This window comes from Stigmatopora nigra, chromosome 7 (assembly GCF_051989575.1).
Source record: "Stigmatopora nigra isolate UIUO_SnigA chromosome 7, RoL_Snig_1.1, whole genome shotgun sequence".
NCBI lineage: Eukaryota > Metazoa > Chordata > Actinopteri > Syngnathiformes > Syngnathidae > Stigmatopora > Stigmatopora nigra.
The window spans coordinates 13,565,898-13,588,849 of NC_135514.1; the positions used below are offsets into that span (position 1 = coordinate 13,565,898).

Genomic DNA, 22,952 nt, shown 5'->3' on the forward strand with positions numbered 1-22,952 from the left:
AAATTATTTTTGAACTAAAAACACAGAAAAAAATGATTAAAAAATGACAATTATTGATTTAAAAGGGGGAAAGTCAGGAAATGTAATATACATCTATACCAGGGGTGTCAGACTTGGGTTGGTTCGCGGGTTGCTTTAACGTCAACTTGATTTTATGTGGGCCGGACAATTTTAGATATAATATTTAGATTTTTTTTTTATAGAAATGGATTAAAAGAACTGGATTTAAAGCCCTTAATATTCCGTTTTTTTATAGATCTAAAAAAATGTTTACTTTAGTTTTTTTAAATATATTTTTAGATTTTACAAAATTATTTTTGAACTAAAAACACAGAAAAAATTGATTAAAAAATGACAAATATTGATTTAAAAGGGGGAAAATCAGGAAATTTAATATACATCTATACTCTTCATTTTAATTTGATCCTAAAACAGAAAGTCACCACTAATGATTGACTTTCTCGGGCCACACAAAATGATTCGGCGGACCAGATTTTGGCCCCCGGGCCGCCACTTTGACACCTCTTCCCTAAATAGCCCGTTTTTATAGATCTACAGCAATGTTTATTTGACTTTTTCTTCTTCTTAGTATTAGAAAATATCTTTTAAATATGTTTTTTTATTTCAAATGGAAACAAAACATTTTTTAAGTGGATAACGGAAACATTTGAATATTTATTTTTAGATTTTACACATTTTTTTGAACTATAAACACAAAAGAAAAATTTTGACCACTTTGACCCATGTAATCTAGAAGAAATACTCTAATACAGTAAAATGTGGTAATTATTCCTCACATAAAAAAAATCTGCAAAAAAATAGCCATATTTTTCCCCCAAAAAATGCTAAACTAAGCTCACCTATTCCCATTTGTTTCCTAGTATAGTCTTTACCAAGTTATGTCAGTATTCCAAACATTTCCCACTACTGGCATCCTCCCGTCCAACGCACGTTATCCGTCAGCTCGTCACGCCATTTTTTTTTTTTTAATGGCGTCTGCAGCCTCTCGTTGGGTTGATTTATGCGCCTGGCGCAGATGTTGCTTACATCCTGGATTTTTTTTATATTTTTTTTATTCAATTACCGAATCTATCTGGCTGTTTTAATTACGGCTATGAAAAGCCCCGTATCCTCCTCCTCCTCGTCGTCGTCGTCGTCGGATCGACGCCTTCTTGACATCGCCTCACACGGCGGGCGCCAATCTTCGCAAGCCCTTCCTCAACTCGCCGTTTTCAAATCAAGTCCGATTACATGCATGAACCAGGAAGGAATGTAACTACACCTTTTTTTATTTCTTAAAATTGTCAAATATTGGAATCTTTCTTGCAAGTTATTAAGACACAGGTGTCAAAGTGGCGGCCCGCGGGCCAAATCTGGCCCGGCGCATCATTTTTTGTGGCCCGGGAAAGTCAATCATGAGTGCCAACTTTGTGTTTTAGGATGAAATTAAAATGAAGAGTATAGATGTATGTTAAATTTCCCAATTTTCACCCTTTTAAATCAATAATTGTCATTTTTTAATATTTTTTTCTGTTTTTAGATCAAAAATCCTTTTGTAAAATCTAAAAATATATAAAAATAGTAATAGTAGGCATTAGGGGCGTGGCCTTACGATACGATTTGCTATCCAAGATGACACAGAAATAAAATTGATGTAGAGCACCGGTGTCAAAGTGGCGGCCCGGGGGCCAAATCTGGCCCGCCGCATCATTTTGTGCGGCCCGGGAAAGTCAATGATGAGTGCCGACTTTCTATTTTAGGATTAAATTTAAATGAAGAGTATAGATGTATATTAAATTTCCTGATTTTCCCCCTTTTAAATCAATAATTGTCATTTTTTTTATCATTTTTTTCTGTGTTTTTAGTTCAAAAATCATTATGTAAAATCTAACAATATATATTAAAAAAATCTAAAATAAACATTGTTTTAGATCTATAAAAAACGGAATATTCAGGGCTTTTAATCCAGTTCTTTTAATCCATTTATATAAAAAAAATCTAAATATATCTAAAATAGTCTGTGCCACTCACTTTCTGGACGATAAGTCCCGCCCCTTTTTCTTAGTTTGATTGGGCCTATGACTTAAGTTTATGTTTTTTTTTTCTTTCTTTCTGAACAGAAATACACACTCTTAAAGAAAACTTTTTCTACCAATGGAGTGGTTTCTACGAAAGAACTTGAGGTAAGAACCATATTTTCTCGTAGCCGTTTTAAAGAAAAAAGCCTTACTATACTATGTCGTTTTTGTAAAGAAAAAAGCCTTACTATACTCTGTAGTTTTTAAAGAAAATACCCTTACTATACTAAGTCGTTTTCAAAGAAAATAGCCTTACTATACTAAGTCGTTTAAAAAAAAGCCTTATCATACTATGTCTTTTTTTTAAAGAAAACCAGAGTACCCAGAAAAAATCCTTACAAATTTAAGACGGGAAGGATCCACGATCTCAGAACTGTGAGCCAAGCATGCTAACCACTAAGACACCATGTCTTTAGACAAAAAAAAATTGTTTTTAAAGACAAAACATTTATTGTTTTTACAGTCCTGTATAGTACTCTGTAATTTTTAAAGAAAATAGCCTTACTATACTATGTAGTTTTTAAAGGAAATAGCCTTACTATACTATGCAGTTTTTAAAGAAAATAGCCTTACTATACTATGTCGTTTTTTAAGAAACAGCCTTATTATACTATATCGTTTTTTAAAGAAAACCAGAGTACCCAGAAAAAAACCTTCCAAACTTAACACAGTAAGAAGTGAACCCAACAGGGATTGAATCCTCGATCTCAGAACTGTGAGGCCTAACCCTAACCACTAAGACACCGTGTCTTTAGACTAAAAAAATAGTTTTTAGACAAAACATTATTTTTTTTTACATTCCTTTATAGTACTCTGTAGTTTTTAAAGAAAATAGCCTTACTATGCAGTTTCTAAAGGAAATAGCCTTACTATACTAAGTCGTTTAAAAAAAAGCCTTATCACAATACTATGTCGTTTTTTTAAGAAACAGCCTTATTATTATACTATATCGTTTTTTAAAGAAAACCAGAATACCCCAAAAAAACCATACAAACTTAACACGGTAAGAATTGAACCCAACAGGGATTAAATCCTCGATCTCAGAACTGTGAGGCCTAACCCTAACCACTAAGACACCGTGTCTTTAGACTAAAAAAATAGTTTTTAGACAAAACATTATTTTTTGTTACATTCCTGTATAGTACTCTGTAGTTTTTAAAGAAAATAGCCTTACTATACTTTGTAGTTTTCAAAGAAAATAGCCTTATGTCGTTTTTAAAGAAAAACGGCCTTACTATACTATGTCATTTTTTAAGAAACAGCCTTATTATTATACTATGTCGTTTTTTAAAGAAAACCAGAGTACCCAGAAAAAAACCTTCCAAACTTAACACTATCCCCAGCAGGGATTGAATCCTTAATCTCAGAACTGTGAGGCCTAACCCTAACCACTAAGACACCGTGTCTTTAGACAAAAAAAGTGTTTTTTAGACAAAAAAATATTATTTTTTACAGTCCCTGTATAGTAGTGGTGACTTGTAAACACCCTCAAAAATCGGTCTCATGAAGTTCTAACGCCACACCCGAATACAAACCACTTAATTACGATCCCTTGGGTAAAATGTCAATCAAAAAGTAGGGTGGCTAATCAATGGCACCTGACTTTTCTGACAAATTTTTGAGCAAACTTTTCCCATCTCCCGCATTTCATCTGGAGTATTTCTCTCGAAAAGAAAAATGAGCGTTAGCGCGCTAACAAGATGCACATCCGCACTTGTCGTCTGAAGCTCCTCCGAGGACCGGCTTGGCGACCGCTCGTTCATTTTTTTTCCATTTTTTTTTCTTCTTTTCGATGGCTCTGGGAGCTTTTTTTTTGTTGTTGTTGTTGTCTTTTTCTCTCTTGGTGGATGAGCTGTAGAAGCTCATGCATTTTTATTGCCATCTGGAGAATACCAACAGGTCTTAACAAGAGAACTCTCGCCCGGGATAAAAAAAAAATGGCGTTAGCTGTGGCGCTAACGGGGAAATACTATGACTTCCATGTGACAAAAGTTGGAGAAATTGTTGTAAAAAATGGGGGCGTTTTGAGTCCAAAAAGCAGGGAAAATATAGATACATATACAAGGCGCACTGGAGTATAAGGCGTACATTTGAGGGGGATTTTATTTTGTTTTTTAATTCAAAACAAAACAGAAATGTCATCTGGAAAGGAATTTTAAATAAAATGATAGTAATAAGGAATGAGTTGTTAGCGCATTAGGCATCGCAGTTCTGAGATCGATGGTTCAATACTGCAAGGGTTTTTTTCGGGTACTCTGGTTTCCTCGCACTGTGACAGGACGTTTGGTCGCCAGTCTTTTGGTCCCCTTTTGGTCGCTGGTCAAATGAACTTGGATATTAAATAGTTCTTAGATATTAAACTCTCCCTTTTAGATATTAAACTCTCTCTCTCGCTCTCTCATAGATATACAACTGTCTTTTAGATATTAAACTCTCCTAGATATTAAACTCTTTTAGATATAAAACTGTCTCTTAGATACTACTGTCTCTTAGATATTAAACTCTCTTAGATATTAAACTCTTAGATATAAAACTGTCTCTTAGATATTACTGTCTTTTAGATATTAAACTCTCTTAGATATTAAACTCTTAGATATAAAACTGTCTCTTAGATATTACTGTCTTTTAGATATTAAACTCTCTTAGATATTAAACTCTCTTAGATATTAAACTCTCTTAGATATTAAACTCTCTTAGATATTAAACTCTCTTAGATATTAAACTCTCTTAGATATTAAACTCTCTCTCTCTTAGATATCAAACTCTCTCTCTTAGATATTAAACTCTCTTAGATATTAAAGTCTCTCTTAGATATAAAACTGTCTCTTAGATATTTAACTCTCTCTCTCTTAGATATTTAACTCTCTTTGATATTAAACTATCTTAGATATTACTGTCTCTTATATATTAAACTCTCTTAGATATTAAACTCTCTCTCTCTTAGATATCAAACTCTCTCTTAGATATTAAACGCTCTCTCTTAGATATTAAACTCTCTTAGATATTAAACTCTCTCATAGATATAAAACTGTCTCTTAGATATTTAACTCTCTTAGATATTTAACTCTTTTAGATATTTAACTCTTTTAGATATTAAACTCTCTCTTAGATATTAAACTCTCTTAGATATTAAACTCTCTTAGATATTAAACTCTCTTAGATATTTAACTCTCTCTCCCTCTCTTAGATATTTAACTCTCTTAGATATTAAACTCTCTTAGATATTAAACTCTCTCTTAATGAAATTCTCTCTCAGGTATTAAACTATCTCTTAGATACTAAACTATCTTAGATATTGAACTCTCTTAGATATTAAACTCTCTCTCTCTCTCTCTTAGATATGAAATTCTCTCTCTTAGATATTAAACTCTCTCCCTCATGAATATAATTTTCAGAGCTGGTTTCAACCGGCGACCAAAAGACCAGCGACCAAACGTCCGATTACCCCTCTCACATGCTAGTAATTAAAGTAAGTAAAATGCAATTGCTATACATACAGTATCAACTAAATAGCAAATATAAAATATGTATTTTACCAAAGTACCGATATTTTTTTTCACTATGCAATAACTCCATACTACGCCCCCCCCCCCCCCCCCCCAAAAAAGCAGCTTTTATGAAAACACCAAATAACGAGACGGTACTTTTCTCCCACTTTGGCCGAATTATCCGCTCACCCAGGCGGGAAAAATGCCAGGGAGGGTCCCGCCCCCTTTTTTTTTACCGCCGGGGGGGTCGCAAGGTGAGCGGGAGCCGCTCTCGTCACGGCTGCGCGCCCGTGACAAACATTAGTTGGCGCTAATGACGGCGCCATCGTGGTTACGGCGTTGGCACCATATGGCAAATTGCCATAACAATATCCTGCCGGTTATTAATCAGGATTTTTCACTTTTGTTTTTTTGCTATGATAATTGCAATAATTAGCATGGGGAGTACAAACGGGAAAGATGGTGGGGTAAATATGGGTGTGGTCCTTCTCTATTGGGTTTTAGTCTTTTAATATGTTTTGTATTTACAATACAAGCTGTTTTTTTGTCAAAATTATGCTTTAAAAGTGGGTTGATTTTGAAGGTGGTCAACAAATGGATTAAGATAATTATATTTTATAGTTGTAATATTTATGGGAAATCTTATTTCAAGTGGCAAATATATATTTTGATGAATTTTATGGTTTTTTTTACCTTTTGCATATTTTAGAGTATTTTAAAGTGTATTTTAATGCGTCTAAATTAGTTTTATTGTATACTTAGATTGGATTAAAGTACATGAGGTTATATTTGTTAGAAAGATAATTTTGGTTAAAATTGTATGATTTTTACAGATTTTATTATTAATAGCCTGTATAATAAATATAATCTTTTTAACAGATTTTTTTTTGTATTAATCGGAAGAATACTTTGTGATGGTCCATTTTTTGGTTAAAATAATGCTTAATTAATCACTTTGAAGTAAACCTATTGAAAATTTAAATATTTTAAAGTATTACTTTTAAAAAAGACAAAAAAAACTTTAATTTATGTTGAAAATAACTCCTAAATTGACTCCTATACCTTTAATTATTAGCTTCAAATCTTCAATAACCACAAAAAACTGCAAAAATCAATTGATTAAAATTAAATTATCTTTATTTTTGATTAAAATTAAATCATAAAAACTTATATAATAAAAACTTAGCATTTTCTACATGAATTTCCACTTTACAACATGCTAAAAAAATCAAACTTTAATAGTTAAAAGTCTAATTTAGAGGATTTGACTGTCAGCTTTTAGCAATTCAAATGGATTGGACATCAAACGTTGTCATTGGCTGAGTTAATAAAGACAAGAAAAGTACTTTAGTACTTTAGTAAGGTGTAAAAACATTAAAAAATAAAGCCAAGTGCCAAAATGTGAAATGAATCAAAATTTTGACTCTTATTGACAACAAGGTGATCTTTGAAAAATTTTATTTGTCTTCCAAATGGAACGCTAAGTACACAAAACACACAAAACACACAAAAAAACATATTTACAAAATACACGCACACACACTAATGTTTCCAAATGTATTTACAACAGATGTTGCATTTTTATTCTTCACGATAACCAAAAAAAAATAGAAAAACGCTTAAGATGTTTTTATTTTTTTATTTTTTTAAGGTTAAGTTGGACTTTTCATCTTCTTGACATCGCTCAGTTGTACAGTGAGAGAAGTGCGCCATCTAAAGGTAAAGGAAATAACAATATTACTATAAATAATTATGGAATTTGATGTAATAAGTGCATTGTTATATAAATTAATAGTACTTATAGTCAAAATAGTTATATTTATATTTAAATGAGGAAAATAATGAAGATTTCAGCTCATTTTGTGTTAAGTAAGTTGGAGAAAATTAATAATTTTTAGATTTATGAACTAATTTGTTTTTAAAATTAAAGTACTTTGTAGTTTACAATACATTTTGTATTTTTTCAAAGCGTAAATTTGTGTATAATAATTTTAAAAGACTATATTTGAGTATATATTTAATTATAATGAGCAAATTTTTATATTACAAATTTAAAAACACCTATTTAGATTAATTTTACATGTATTTTTCTTTAAATTGGCTGTTTTATAGTCTAATTTGGTCTTATTTTTGTAGTATAAAAAATTAACAGAAAAATATATTTAGTGTTGGGGTCTTTGAGGTTTTAGGTGACTAAGGTGATCATTTAAAGACTAAAAAGATGCAAAATGTACGGGTTAACATAAAAAATTGAAATATTCGCAGGCAATCCAACATTTGTGACATTTTTTATAGTGCTCGTGTCTTTGAGTTTTTAGGTGACATCATGTGGTCATTTACAGACTAAAAAAGGTGCAAAAAGTGCTTACCGTTAACAGAAAACTGAAATATTCGCAGGGAATCCAACATTTGTGATGCTTGTTTATAGTGCTCGTGTCTTTGAGTTTTTAGGCGATTATTAATGATCATTTAAAGACTAAAAAAAGGTCCAAAAAGTTTATACGATTAACACAGAAAACTGACATATTCGCAAGCAATACAACATTTGTGATGCTTGTTTATAGTGCTCGTGTCTTTGAGTTTTTAGGTGACTATTAATTTAATCATTTAAAGACTAAAAAAGGGCTAAAAGTTTCTACGAATAACACAGAAAACTGACATATTCGCAGGCAATACAACATTTGTGACAATTATTTATAATGCTTGTGTCTTTGATTTTTTTTTTAGGTGATTCCACAACCACAAAGACACAACAAAGTCCTGCCCAAACTGTAAGTATTTCCACGGCGTTTAGCATGAAGACACATGGCACCGCTGTTAAAAACAAACAAAAGAAAAAATAGGCAAAAGTCAAGAGTCCAATCCGCAATGAAGTACTTTTCGTCTTGATTGTAACTGGACTTTCTCTCTCTTTGTAGCCAGCGCTAACCACTTAGCGCCTCTCCGCTCTTCCGATGCAGACAAACGAGCGCCGATCGACGGCGCTACCTCGGCTCATCCATATTCACGGCGCGAGAACGGGTGACATATGGTCGGCGCTGGCGCTACACGCGCTCTAAACGAGAGCGACCAATCCCGAATTGGATTTAACACTTCAATTCTCAGCTGACCGAATGGGCCGACTCAATTACCCCAACACACACACACACACACTTACTGGTGTAATCCAATTAGAGCATGATAAAGATGATGATTCTGTGACTTGTGTGTAAGAGACAGTTTTCTTGAATTGATCGAAAAACAATGCTAACAATAAGAGTCAAACCCACAACCACACCCAAACATATAGTAAGCCTTATATGTAAATTTGTTTTTTAAAAACACTAAACAACAATACTCGTATGTATATATACGCATGTAAACATACATGTATGTATATATACGCATGTATACATACATGTATGTATGTACGCATGTATACATACAAGTATACATGTATGTATACATACACGTATGTATGTATACATACACGTATGTATGTATACATGTATGTATGTATACATGTATGTATGTATACATGTATGTATGTATACATGTATGTATGTATACATGTATGTATGTATACATGTATGTATGTATACATGTATGTATGTATACATGTATGTATGTATACATGTATGTATGTATACATGTATGTATGTATACATGTATGTATGTATACATGTATGTATACATGTATGTATGCATACACGTATGTATACATACACGTATGTATGTTTACATACACGTATGTATACATACACGTATGTATACATACACGTATGTATACATACGTGTATGTATACATACGTGCATGTATACATACACGTATGTATGTATACATACACATGTATGTATACATACACGTATGTATGTATACGCATGTATACATACATACATGTATACATACATACATGTATACATACATGTAAACATACAAGTATACATACATGTAAACATACAAGTATACATACTTGTATACATACTTGTATACATACTTTTTTTTTTTAAACACCAAGCAAAACAAAGGTAAACCATGTATGGTCAGGCTTTTATTTGTTGAAAAAATGTCATAACTTTTTTTTTACTCTGTTAAAACAGGTCAACAACATGGTGAGCAAGTAATCAGCACGTCCGCCTCACTTTTCGGAGATCGACGTTCCATCCCAGGTGAGATCCGACCGTCTTGTGTGGAGTTTGCACTCTGCTTTCTTCCCACATTCCAAAAGCTTATAGATGTATAGTAAAACGTAAAATGTACAGACAGGCTTTTTTTCTTTCAAAACATCACATAGTATAGTAAGGCTTTTTTTCTTTAAAAAACGACATAGTATAGTAAGGCTTTTTTTCTTCAAAAAACGACATGTTATAGTAAGGCTTTTTGTGTCAAAAACGACATAGTATAGTAAGGCTTTTTTCTTCGAAAAAAACGACATAGTATAGTAAGGCTTTTTTCTTCGAAAAAACGACATAGTATAGTAAGGCTTTTTTCTTCAAAAAAACGACATAGTATAGTAAGGCTTTTTTCTTCGAAAAAACGACATAGTATAGTAAGGCTTTTTATCGCCAAAAACGACATAGTATAGTAACGCTTTTTTCTTTGAAAAAACGACATAGTATAGTAAGGCTTTTTTCTTTAAAAAACGACATAGTATAGTAAGGCTTTTTTCTTCTAAAAAACGACATAGTATAGTAAGGCTTTTTTCTTCGAAAAAACGACATAGTATAGTAAGGCTTTTTTCTTCAAAAAAACTACATAGTATAGTAAGGCTTTTTTATTAAAAAAACGACATAGTATAGTAAGGCTTTTTTCTTCGAAAAAACGACATAGTATAGTAAGGCTTTTTTCTTCAAAAAAACGACATAGTATAGTAAGGCTTTTTTCTTCAAAAAAACTACATAGTATAGTAAGGCTTTTTTATTCAAAAAACGACATAGTATAGTAAGGCTTTTTTCTTCGAAAAAACGACATAGTATAGTAAGGCTTTTTTCTTCGAAAAACGACATAGTATAGTAAGGCTTTTTTCTTCGAAAAAACGACATAGTATAGTAAGGCTTTTTTCTTCAAATAAACGACATAGTATAGTAAGGCTTTTTTCTTCGAAAAAAAGACATAGTATAGTAAGGCTTTTTTTTTCGAAAAAACGACATTGTATAGTAAGGCTTTTTTATTCGTAAAACGACATAGTATAGTAAGGCTTTTTTTGTTTAAAAAACGACATAGTATAGTAAGGCTTTTTTCTTTAAAAAACGACATAGTATAGTAAGGCTTTTTTCTTCAAAAAACGACATAGTATAGTAAGGGTTTTTCTTCGAAAAAACGACATAGTATAGTAAGGCTTTTTTATTCGTAAAACGACATAGTATAGTAAGGCTTTTTTCTTTAAAAAACGACATAGTATAGTAAGGCTTTTTTCTTCTAAAAAACGACATAGTATAGTAAGGCTTTTTTCTTCGAAAAAACGACATAGTATAGTAAGGCTTTTTTCTTCAAAAAAACTACATAGTATAGTAAGGCTTTTTTATTAAAAAAACGACATAGTATAGTAAGGCTTTTTTCTTCGAAAAAACGACATAGTATAGTAAGGCTTTTTTCTTCAAAAAAACGACATAGTATAGTAAGGCTTTTTTCTTCAAAAAAACTACATAGTATAGTAAGGCTTTTTTATTCAAAAAACGACATAGTATAGTAAGGCTTTTTTCTTCGAAAAAACGACATAGTATAGTAAGGCTTTTTTCTTCGAAAAACGACATAGTATAGTAAGGCTTTTTTCTTCGAAAAAACGACATAGTATAGTAAGGCTTTTTTCTTCAAATAAACGACATAGTATAGTAAGGCTTTTTTCTTCGAAAAAAAGACATAGTATAGTAAGGCTTTTTTTTTCGAAAAAACGACATTGTATAGTAAGGCTTTTTTATTCGTAAAACGACATAGTATAGTAAGGCTTTTTTTGTTTAAAAAACGACATAGTATAGTAAGGCTTTTTTCTTTAAAAAACGACATAGTATAGTAAGGCTTTTTTCTTCAAAAAACGACATAGTATAGTAAGGGTTTTTCTTCGAAAAAACGACATAGTATAGTAAGGCTTTTTTATTCGTAAAACGACATAGTATAGTAAGGCTTTTTTCTTTAAAAAACGACATAGTATAGTAAGGCTTTTTTCTTCTAAAAAACGACATAGTATAGTAAGGCTTTTTTCTTCGAAAAAACGACATAGTATAGTAAGGCTTTTTTCTTCGAAAAAACGACATAGTATAGTAAGGCTTTTTTATTCGTAAAACGACATAGTATAGTAAGGCTTTTTTTGTTTAAAAAACGACATAGTATAGTAAGGCTTTTTTCTTTAAAAAACGACATAGTATAGTAAGGCTTTTTTCTTCAAAAAACGACATAGTATATTAAGGGTTTTTCTTCGAAAAAACGACATAGTATAGTAAGGCTTTTTTATTCGTAAAACGACATAGTATAGTAAGGGTTTTTTTGTTTAAAAAACGACATAGTATAGTAAGGCTTTTTTCTTTAAAAAACGACATAGTATAGTAAGGCTTTTTTCTTCAAAAAACGACATAGTATAGTAAGGGTTTTTCTTCGAAAAAACGACATAGAATAGTAAGGCTTTTTTCTACGAAAAAATGACATAGTATAGTAAGGCTTTTTTCTTTGAAAAAATGACATAGTATAGTAAGGCTTTTTTCTTCGAAAAAACGACATAGTATAGTAAGGCTTTTTTCTTCAAATAAACGACATAGTATAGTAAGGCTTTTTTCTTCGAAAAAAAGACATAGTATAGTAAGGCTTTTTTTTTCGAAAAAACGACATTGTATAGTAAGGCTTTTTTATTCGTAAAACGACATAGTATAGTAAGGCTTTTTTTGTTTAAAAAACGACATAGTATAGTAAGGCTTTTTTCTTTAAAAGACGACATAGTATAGTAAGGCTTTTTTCTTCAAAAAACGACATAGTATAGTAAGGGTTTTTCTTCGAAAAAACGACATAGTATAGTAAGGCTTTTTTATTCGTAAAACGACATAGTATAGTAAGGCTTTTTTTGTTTAAAAAACGACATAGTATAGTAAGGCTTTTTTCTTTAAAAAACGACATAGTATAGTAAGGCTTTTTTCTTCAAATAAACGACATAGTATAGTAAGGCTTTTTTCTTCGAAAAAAAGACATAGTATAGTAAGGCTTTTTTTTTTCGAAAAAACGACATTGTATAGTAAGGGTTTTTTCTTCGAAAAAACGACATAGTATAGTAAGGCTTTTTTATTCGTAAAACGACATAGTATAGTAAGGGTTTTTTTGTTTAAAAAACGACATAGTATAGTAAGGCTTTTTTCTTCTAAAAACGACATAGTATAGTAAGGGTTTTTCTTCGAAAAAACGACATAGTATAGTAAGGCTTTTTTATTCGTAAAACGACATAGTATAGTAAGGGTTTTTTTGTTTAAAAAACGACATAGTATAGTAAGGCTTTTTTCTTCAAAAAACGACATAGTATAGTAAGGGTTTTTCTTCGAAAAAACGACATAGTATAGTAAGGCTTTTTTATTCGTAAAACGACATAGTATAGTAAGGCTTTTTTCTTTAAAAAACGACATAGTATAGTAAGGCTTTTTTCTTCGAAAAAACGACATAGTATAGTAAGGCTTTTTTCTTCAAAAAAACTACATAGTATAGTAAGGCTTTTTTATTCAAAAAACGACATAGTATAGTAAGGCTTTTTTATTCAAAAAAACGACATTGTATAGTAAGGCTTTTTTCTTCGAAAAAACGACATAGTATAGTAAGGCTTTTTTATTCGTAAAACGACATAGTATAGTAAGGCTTTTTTTGTTTAAAAAACGACATAGTATAGTAAGGCTTTTTTCTTCGAAAAAACGACATAGTATAGTAAGGCTTTTTTCTTCAAAAAAACTACATAGTATAGTAAGGCTTTTTTATTCAAAAAACGACATAGTATAGTAAGGCTTTTTATTCAAAAAAACGACATTGTATAGTAAGGCTTTTTTCTTCGAAAAAACGACATAGTATAGTAAGGCTTTTTTATTCGTAAAACGACATAGTATAGTAAGGCTTTTTTTGTTTAAAAAACGACATAGTATAGTAAGGCTTTTTTCTTTAAAAAACGACATAGTATAGTAAGGCTTTTTTCTTCAAAAAACGACATAGTATAGTAAGGGTTTTTCTTCGAAAAAACGACATAGTATAGTAAGGCTTTTTTATTCGTAAAACGACATAGTATAGTAAGGCTTTTTTCTTTAAAAAACGACATAGTATAGTAAGGCTTTTTTCTTCTAAAAAACGACATAGTATAGTAAGGCTTTTTTCTTCGAAAAAACGACATAGTATAGTAAGGCTTTTTTCTTCGAAAAAAAGACATAGTATAGTAAGGCTTTTTTTTCTCGAAAAAACGACATTGTATAGTAAGGCTTTTTATTCAAAAAAAAACGACAGAATAGTAAGGCTTTTATCTTCAAAAAAACGACATAGTATAGTAAGGCTTTTTTCCTAAAAAAAACGACATAGTATAGTAAGGCTTTTTTCTTCTTCAAAAAAACGACATAGTATAGGAAGGCTTTTATTGCCAAAAACGGCATAGTATAGTGAGGCTTTTTTCTTCGAAAAAAAACCAACATAGAATAGTAAGGCTTTTTTCTTCAAAAAAATGACATAGTATAGTAAGGCTTTTTTATTCGTAAAACGACATAGTATAGTAAGGCTTTTTTTGTTTAAAAAACGACATAGTATAGTAAGGCTTTTTTCTTCGAAAAAACGACATAGTATAGTAAGGCTTTTTTCTTCAAAAAAACTACATAGTATAGTAAGGCTTTTTTATTCAAAAAACGACATAGTATAGTAAGGCTTTTTATTCAAAAAAACGACATTGTATAGTAAGGCTTTTTTCTTCGAAAAAACGACATAGTATAGTAAGGCTTTTTTATTCGTAAAACGACATAGTATAGTAAGGCTTTTTTTGTTTAAAAAACGACATAGTATAGTAAGGCTTTTTTCTTTAAAAAACGACATAGTATAGTAAGGCTTTTTTCTTCAAAAAACGACATAGTATAGTAAGGGTTTTTCTTCGAAAAAACGACATAGTATAGTAAGGCTTTTTTATTCGTAAAACGACATAGTATAGTAAGGCTTTTTTCTTTAAAAAACGACATAGTATAGTAAGGCTTTTTTCTTCTAAAAAACGACATAGTATAGTAAGGCTTTTTTCTTCGAAAAAACGACATAGTATAGTAAGGCTTTTTTCTTCGAAAAAAAGACATAGTATAGTAAGGCTTTTTTTTCTCGAAAAAACGACATTGTATAGTAAGGCTTTTTATTCAAAAAAAAACGACAGAATAGTAAGGCTTTTATCTTCAAAAAAACGACATAGTATAGTAAGGCTTTTTTCCTAAAAAAAACGACATAGTATAGTAAGGCTTTTTTCTTCTTCAAAAAAACGACATAGTATAGGAAGGCTTTTATTGCCAAAAACGGCATAGTATAGTGAGGCTTTTTTCTTCGAAAAAAAACCAACATAGAATAGTAAGGCTTTTTTCTTCAAAAAAATGACATAGTATAGTAAGGCTTTTTTCTTCAAAAAAATGACATAGTATCGGAAGGCTTTTGGCTCACAAGGCTCATGTTCGTACAAGATAATTGTTGAATGTATGTTACAGCATGGAGGAAATGTACCCCACAAGTTTACACAGTCTTGTTTGTTAACAGACTCGTAGCGGCACCCCCTCCGGATTGCGCTTTCATCCAGGAGTTTCCGGCGCCCCAGTGAGCGGACAGCTCACGCAGGTGCAGACGGACGACTTTGCCGGATGGCAAATCCTCAGATCCGTAAGTCCAATTGTCGTCAACATAATAACTTTGGTCACGTGACCTTCATGTCATTCATGGCGTCCAGTCGAGAAGGAGTTGTCGACAGGCCGCAGGAGAAGTTGGGACAGATGAACGTCGCCACCGCCATGCCAGGTTCGAAACCGTGTCGCCACTGTAAAAAAATGTAAAAAAAAATGTTGGGCAGTGTTGAGAAATCATTGTCTATGTTTCATGAAAGATGCATTGGACAACGTGGGAGAGGATAGGAGAAGAAATGTATATTTAAAAAATGTTTAAAGTATTATTTTAGTAAAAGGTAATTTGTCTAATGTCGCAGGTGACCTTCCCCGCCAAAGTGGCTAAGTATTTTCTTTAGGAGGGTGCTTGTGTAATTTGACTAAGTGTGCAAGCCACCGCCCTACTCGGCATGGTTATGTCCAATAGAACTTTTTGGGTGGCTTATTTGAAACCCTAACTTATAACCAGAGACTTTAATGTAATGATTAAATGTAAAATGTTATTTTTTAAAGTGTTTTTTTAGTAAAAGGTAATTATTCTTATGTTGCAGAATTCATCTGAAGTGCCTCCTGCGGGAAGCGAACCAGCATCTACTCGGGCGGTAGGCGGATACTCAACCTTTGAGCTAAGGGAACTTTCCACCATCCCACTAAACTTCAAGCCACCAACTCTTTTCCTACAGAGGGCGCTCTTGAAATTTGACTAAGTGTTTAAGCCACCTAAATAAAGAGTATGGTCATGTTCAATAAAACTTTTGACGTGTCTTTGGTGTATGATTAAGTGTAAAATTTTAATTTTTAAAGTACTTAACAACTTTTTCATCTGAGTGCCTCTTGCGGGGATCGAACCGGCATCTATTCGGCGGTATGTGCATACTCAACCTTTGCGCTAAAGGGCCCTCCCACCATACCACTAGACTTCTAACGCCCAAGTATTTGGTTTTAGAGGGAGGGCGCTCGTAAAAAATGACTAAGTGTTTAAGCCACCTCCCAAAATACAAAAAAAAGTATGGTACCTGCCCACTAAAGTTAGAGTGCCCAAGTATTTTGTTTTAGGGGGCGCTGAGGAAATTTGACTCAGTGTTTAAGCCACCTCCCCTAAAAAAAGTGTATGGTCCTGCCCACTGGGTTTTTAGTTGACCTAAAAAGTGAGAAATTGTAATCCTACCTGTGACCATTTGGATGGTAGGTTGGTGCTCTACTAAGTCGGCCACCTGGTGAAATGGACATCTTCCATCAGCGCCATCCACGGATGAGTCTAAGTAAAACAAGAAAATAATTATTATCTGCACAGCAATATGTATGTCTACTTAAGTCAACTTACTTTTTCTGTTTTCAGGTGTCCTCGCTCCACAGTTTGGGAAACCTTTTGGTTGGCAGTGTCTCCATCCCACAAGTCAACCATTTTTGCCTATCTGAAAAAATAAAACATATCAGCAAAGTATCTCTTGTTCTATTGTGTGACTTTGATTTAGAATAATTATTTTTCGTTCTAAAAACTTTTTGGGAAGGGGATGTGGCTATCTATGCACACGCATTACTATACTATGTCGTTTTTTCGAAGAAAAAAGTCTTACTATACTATGTCGTTTTTTCGAAGAAAAAAAGCCTTACTATATTATGTTGTTTTTGGCGATAAAAAGCCTTACTATACTATGTCGTTTTTGACGCAAAAGGCCTTACTATACTATGTCGTTTTTTTTTGAAGAAAAAAGCCTTACTATACTATCATACCTGTCAACTGGTACGTTCTCGCCGTAATTGGTACAACTGAAAGCCCATTTTTATATTGGTACGCTGTACACATGAAAATGGTACGCTAAACGGTGATTTTGAGAAAAAAAAATAAATTAAGGCACTTTCTAGCCATTTTTCACCATCCGCCATTGTTTCTTCCCGGAAACGCATGTCTGCCAAGTGATATATGTACCGGCGCCTCTGATTGGCTAAAAAAAAAAGATCATGATAAACATTTCGTTTTGTAACACTTTCACCATGTGATTTCCGTTTCCTGTTCCCTTGTTTATGTTTACTTATTTTTGTAGGAAGCTGTTGTAGTGGAACTTTGAAAGCAATAAACACATAAACATACATTTTCTACTTGTTGTTCGTGATTTTTTACAAAAAAGTAAAGTGGTAAGATTTTCCATGTATTTATACATATATGTAAGGGCGAAAACAAAATTTGGTAAGATCACAAATGGTTCGAGGTTGACAGGTATGTACTATGTCGTTTTTTTGAAGAAAAAAGCCTTACTATACTATGTCGTTTTTTTTTTTTGAAGAAAAAAGCCTTCCTATACTATGTCGTTTTTGGTGATAAAAAGCCTTACTATACTATGTCATTTTTGACACAAAAAGCCTTACTATACTATGTCGTTATGACACAAAAAACCTTACTATACTATGTCGTTTTTGACACAAAAAGCCTTACTATACTATGTCGTTTTTGACACAAAAAGCCTTACTATACTATGTCGTTATGACACAAAAAGCCTGACTATACTATGTCGTTTTTGACACAAAAAGCCTTACTATACTGTCGTTTTCGACGCAAAAAGCCTTACTATACTATGTCGTTTTCGACACAAAAAGCCTTACTATGCTATGTCGTTTTCGACACAAAAAGCCTTACTATACTATGTCGTCTTTGACACAAAAAGCCTTACTATACTAAGTCGTTTTCTGCGATAAAAAGCCTTACTATACTATGTCATTTTGTACTATAAAAAGCCTTACTATATTATGTCGTTTTCTGCGATAAAAAGCCTTACTATACTATGTCGATTTTTAGGGAAAAATGCCTTACTATACTGAGTTGTTTTTTTTTTAAGAAATAAAAGCCTTACTAAACTATGTCGTTTTTTTTAAGAAACTGGATTGAATTGGAAAAGTCATCTTTGAGCCTGAACTTTCTTGGTGCGATCCTTGAAACGATTAAAAAACACTAAACGCAATTCGATTTGGAGATATTATGACTGAAAGTGGAACTATATATCTTTAGAGAAGCCTGTAATGTAGAAAACGGGAGCATTTCTTACCTTGTCGGCGGCATTGGTCGAGTACACAAAAATCAGCCATTGTCAAAAACAACAACTTCTTGGTGAACTTGTGTTCATGTCCTTTCACAAAAATGTTTTGGTTGAAGCTTACCCAAATGAGGCAGTTTAGATCATGCTATTAAAAAGCTGAAAATACGTTTACAAACAAAACAAAGCATACAGGTTACGAAAACTTTTTTGTTTCGCTGACTCTTCCGGTCTGCTTCACTTCCGGCTCACCAATGTGACGTCAATTCCGGGGACGCTCTCGATTTTTTTTTTTTAATATAATAGTTTGACATGAAAGCCTAGTCTTATGGGATCCTACGCCTTTATATCAAATAAAACGACATTATTTAAATGTAAAAAAAATACTGAACTACTTAATATAATGTCAGTCAAACAACAATGGAAATTGAACCCAAGCTACCTGCATGGCAGTCAGGAGAGGGAACCTCTATGCCATGAAGCCACCACACTTTACTTTGTCATTATTGGAAAAGTCTTGCCTACACACTTTTGTTTCTATTTAAGGGAAAAATTATTCCCAGCTGAGATTTGAACCCCCAACTGCCCATATTGTAGTCAGGTCTTAGCAAGATTGAGTAAAAATGTGCGTTTTTTTAGACCGGCGGCTTTTTTCTTCAAAAAACCGACATAGTATAGTAAGGCTTTTTTCTTCAAAAAAATGACATAGTATAGTAAGGCTTTTTTCTTCAAAAAAACGACATAGTATAGTAAGGCTTTTTTTCTTCAAAAAAAACGAGATAAAAAAAGACTTACTATACATGGTCATTTTTTTATGAAAAAAGTCTTACTATACTGTCGTTTTTTGAAGAAAAAAGCCTTACTATACTGTCAAAAAAGCAGAGGTAGAATATGTATAGTAAGGCTTTTAAATTTTCTTAAAAAGTTAAGAGAATGCAATATATAATGTAATTTAACACTAACTTTTTTCCCATTGTGTCCAATCCACGAAATTATCAATAAAAAAATGTTCCATCTGCAATATTAGTTTTCCCCCAAATCAACACACAACGTAAACAAGACCCACAAACAAAGCAATTTACCAAAGCAGAGTCGGGGGATTTGCAGTCCCGCGTTGCCCCCTGTTGCCGCAACACAGTATCCAAAAGGCGAGACCCCCGAGACATCCCACGGCACCCTCCCGGGGGAGCCATTAAACGACAGCTTCGGCAGCATCGGCCACCGGGGGGAACGCGGGAAACTCGCGGGAGTAGCGGCGCAACGGAGGCCCGACACACTCGCGACACCTGTCACCCCTGACGCTAATGAGACGCGCAATTAGCAATTAGCTGCGTGTTCTGTCAGCGGCAATATCTAACTAGCACGTACTCAGACGTTGGCCAGATAGTCGATAAGAAAAGTATACAAAAAATAAAAATAAAAACATGCTACAAATCGTTTTTTCAAAATTTGAACTTGATTGCCACCATTTATTGTGAAAAATGTCCAAATCCTTACCTTAAAAAACAAGTTTTCATGAAAAAAATAAGATTTTGACGGAAATTTTAGACTTTAACTCAAATAAATTTGGTGTAATTTTAACACAATAATTGTTCTATTTATTGTTTTAACATCAAATCTTATGCTAATAAATATCAAACTTATTTGCCACTATTTATAGTGAAAAATGTCCAAATATTTAACATAAAAAACAACACGTTTTCATGTAAAACATAATATTTTGACACAAATGTTAGACTTTAACTCAATTTCATGTTAAAAAAAATTTGTGCAAAAGTTCACCGTTAATAACTCGCCAAATGTAAATGTTTGACAAAAGAGATTTTACATTTAATCGTCAAAATTGGCATAAATTTGGTTTAATTTTAACAATAATTGTTCTATATATTGTTTTAAGATCAAATCTTATGCTAATGAATATCAAACTTCTTAATATTTTAACTTATTTGCCACTATTTATAGTGAAAAATGTCCAAATCGTTACCCTAAAAAAAACAAGTTTTTTGAGCAAAAAGTTCACCGTTAATAACTCAAATATCAATTAATATAAATAAATATAAAATAAATAAATTTCAATGTTTGACAAAATAGATTTTACATTTGAACGTAAATATTTGTTTAATTTTAACACGTTAATTGTTCTTTTTATTGTTCTAACATCAAATCTTATGCTAATAAATATCAAACTACACGTCAATGGCTAAAAACAAGTTAAAAATTAACCCAAAATCAAATCACTTACAAAAAAATCCGATTATCCAATAGATATTTTTGCCCCAAAACAATTTTAAGAAATAATTTTAACATACAAAACAAAAAACTACAAAACTACATGACTACAATTGATTAGCTAGTTAACCAAGACAGTAAAACAATGCAATAGTTAGCTTATGACAACATGTTAGCTCCACCAAGGCCCCCAAAAGAAACCAAATTGTTTGTTTTGGTTAATTATTAGCATTGTTGTTGTCACTGGCTACTAATTACGAGCTTCCAAGGGCAACCAGGACGCCGGGCGCGTACGTCCCTACGGTGGTGCCCGTCCGGTCCCTCACCGCCGCTATTAGCTCGCTGTTAGCACCACTTGCCAGCCGCTATTAGCCTGGGTATTAGCGTTGTGCTGACTTAACGCTACCTGGATGACTGCTCTTTTGGGACTCCAAAGTGCTAATAATAATAATTACACTGCATAGAAAAGGCTATTCAGCGCTTCGCTAGGCTAGCATTAGCGGAGATCTAGGCCTAAGCTAGCATGTAAGATATTGCTGTCTTTAAATTTAATTAAAATGAAGCTGTGGGAAGAGGGTGATGTTAAAAGTATTTGGAAAGATAGTTTAGTACTATTTAAATGATTTTTTTTTAGTAGTAATGATAGCTAAAAACATGGCATCCGTTTGGCTAGCAGCAAATACTTGTTGCTAGCAAGTTACTAACTGGCAGCTAAAAGTACTACGGAATCAGAATGATTTATTTCTTCAAAAAAATGTGCGTCGCTCAAGTATTATAAAAAAAAACGTACTAAACTTTTTACGAATACAAAATATAAGTAGTGGAAATACAAACAAGACTCATTCTATTAGATTGTTACGTTAGTAAAGAAATGCTAGAATTTGCATCAAAAAACCATCATTTGTCTAACAAAATCACCGAGCAATTTAAAAGAATGTTAACACCAACAATATGTATAAATATACATCTATGAGTATGTATGTATATGTTTATTTATATATTGATTTATGTATTTATAGTTATTTATTTTTAAATTTATTAATTTAGTTAGTTATTTATATATTTATTTCTTTATCAATTTATTTACATATTTACTTACATTCATTTTAATTTATTTATATATTTATTAATTTATCTAGTTATTTATATATTTATTTCTTTATCAATTAATTCATATTTATTTACACTTATACTGATTTATTTACATACTTATTAATATATTTAGTTATTTATTTCTTTATCAATTTATTCATATATTTATTAACATTTACACTGATTTATTTATATATTTATTAGTTTATTTAGTTATTTATATATTTATTTATGATTTATGTATGTCTAAAATTTATTTTTCTGTGTCTGTATTCTCACCCTCTTACTATTGTGACAATAAAATTTCCCAAATATGGCCCAAATAAAGTTATCTAATCTAAAAACGGATGAATTTAAGACCTACCATTCCAAATTGTCCAAGCAATGTTAAAACCTGAAGCATTTGAAAGGCACTTTATCAAGATTCATAAATTTGAGAATTTTTAAGAAGCACTTAGAACACAAACAAAGCTTTTGTCAATCGGAAAACACACACACTAACTACCTATCACGGTCCCGACGGTGGTGAGTTCAGGCGTGATGAGAGTTGCCTATTTTCCAGCTATCGCAGCAGATGGGCCCGAGGGGATCGGGCGCCATTGTGACACGCCGTTTGCTACCCGACGCTTGTTTGCACACAAAAATGCAAGCGGTGACTTTTTCATGCCGATTAAGTGACGCAAATCAGACTTTTATTGGACTCTACGGATGATTTCTATTGTTTTCCATTGCGCCAGAAGCTAGCTACGAATTAGCATCGAGACACTAGCATAAGAACTTCGAATAACGTTAGCTTTGGAGTTTAAATTCCGATTTTTTTGGGGGGCTTTTTAACAACCGTGTTTTTGGCTATTATCGAGCGCGTTGGGCGTGACGTCCACCTTGGCGAACGCAGGAGTGATTTTCAGTGTTGTTTATCGCGGCGTCGAGGTGACTTTAGCTGCTAATGAAAAACAGATGTGTCCGTTTAATCGTCCTAATAGCGTGTGCGCCTCGTTAAGTGAGGACGCCGACGAGAGGACGCTAATGAATGAAGACGGACGTGTTTAAGCGGTTTGTCGGAGTTGGTCGCTACGTCCCGATTGGGGGGGAAAACTCCCAAGTTGTCATAAAACGGGCGGCTAATTTATATTCTACGTAAAGAATTATAAAGCTTTTATTTTGTTGACGTAAAAAGATAACTTTATGGGTGTTTTTATCAATTTTCTATACATGCT

At 32.4% G+C, this 22,952-nt stretch overlaps 1 protein-coding gene and 1 long non-coding RNA gene across 3 annotated transcripts in view; one reads left to right on the forward strand and one right to left on the reverse strand.

Annotated features, from left to right (window-relative positions):
- The window catches only part of LOC144199146 (uncharacterized), a 63,999-nt gene extending 48,468 nt beyond the window's left edge, over positions 1 to 15,531 (forward strand). Inside the window, exons 3-7 of one of the 2 annotated variants that reach the window (XR_013326858.1) lie at positions 2,121 to 2,183; positions 7,218 to 7,285; positions 8,485 to 8,587; positions 9,647 to 9,715; positions 15,267 to 15,531. This is a non-coding gene — a long non-coding RNA (uncharacterized LOC144199146). Of the gene's footprint in view, positions 1 to 2,120; positions 2,184 to 7,217; positions 7,286 to 8,484; positions 8,855 to 9,646; positions 9,716 to 15,266 lie in introns of those variants that run through there. The other variant, XR_013326857.1, reaches the window with a different exon arrangement.
- plcl2 (phospholipase C like 2) overlaps positions 15,073 to 22,952 on the reverse strand; it is a 34,085-nt gene continuing 26,205 nt past the window's right edge. Inside the window, exons 9-11 of the transcript XR_013326856.1 lie at positions 16,710 to 16,800; positions 16,554 to 16,643; positions 15,073 to 15,540 (exon numbers count right to left, since the gene is read on the reverse strand). The gene's annotated coding sequence lies outside the window, so the exon portion shown is untranslated. The remainder of the gene's footprint in view (positions 15,541 to 16,553; positions 16,644 to 16,709; positions 16,801 to 22,952) is intronic.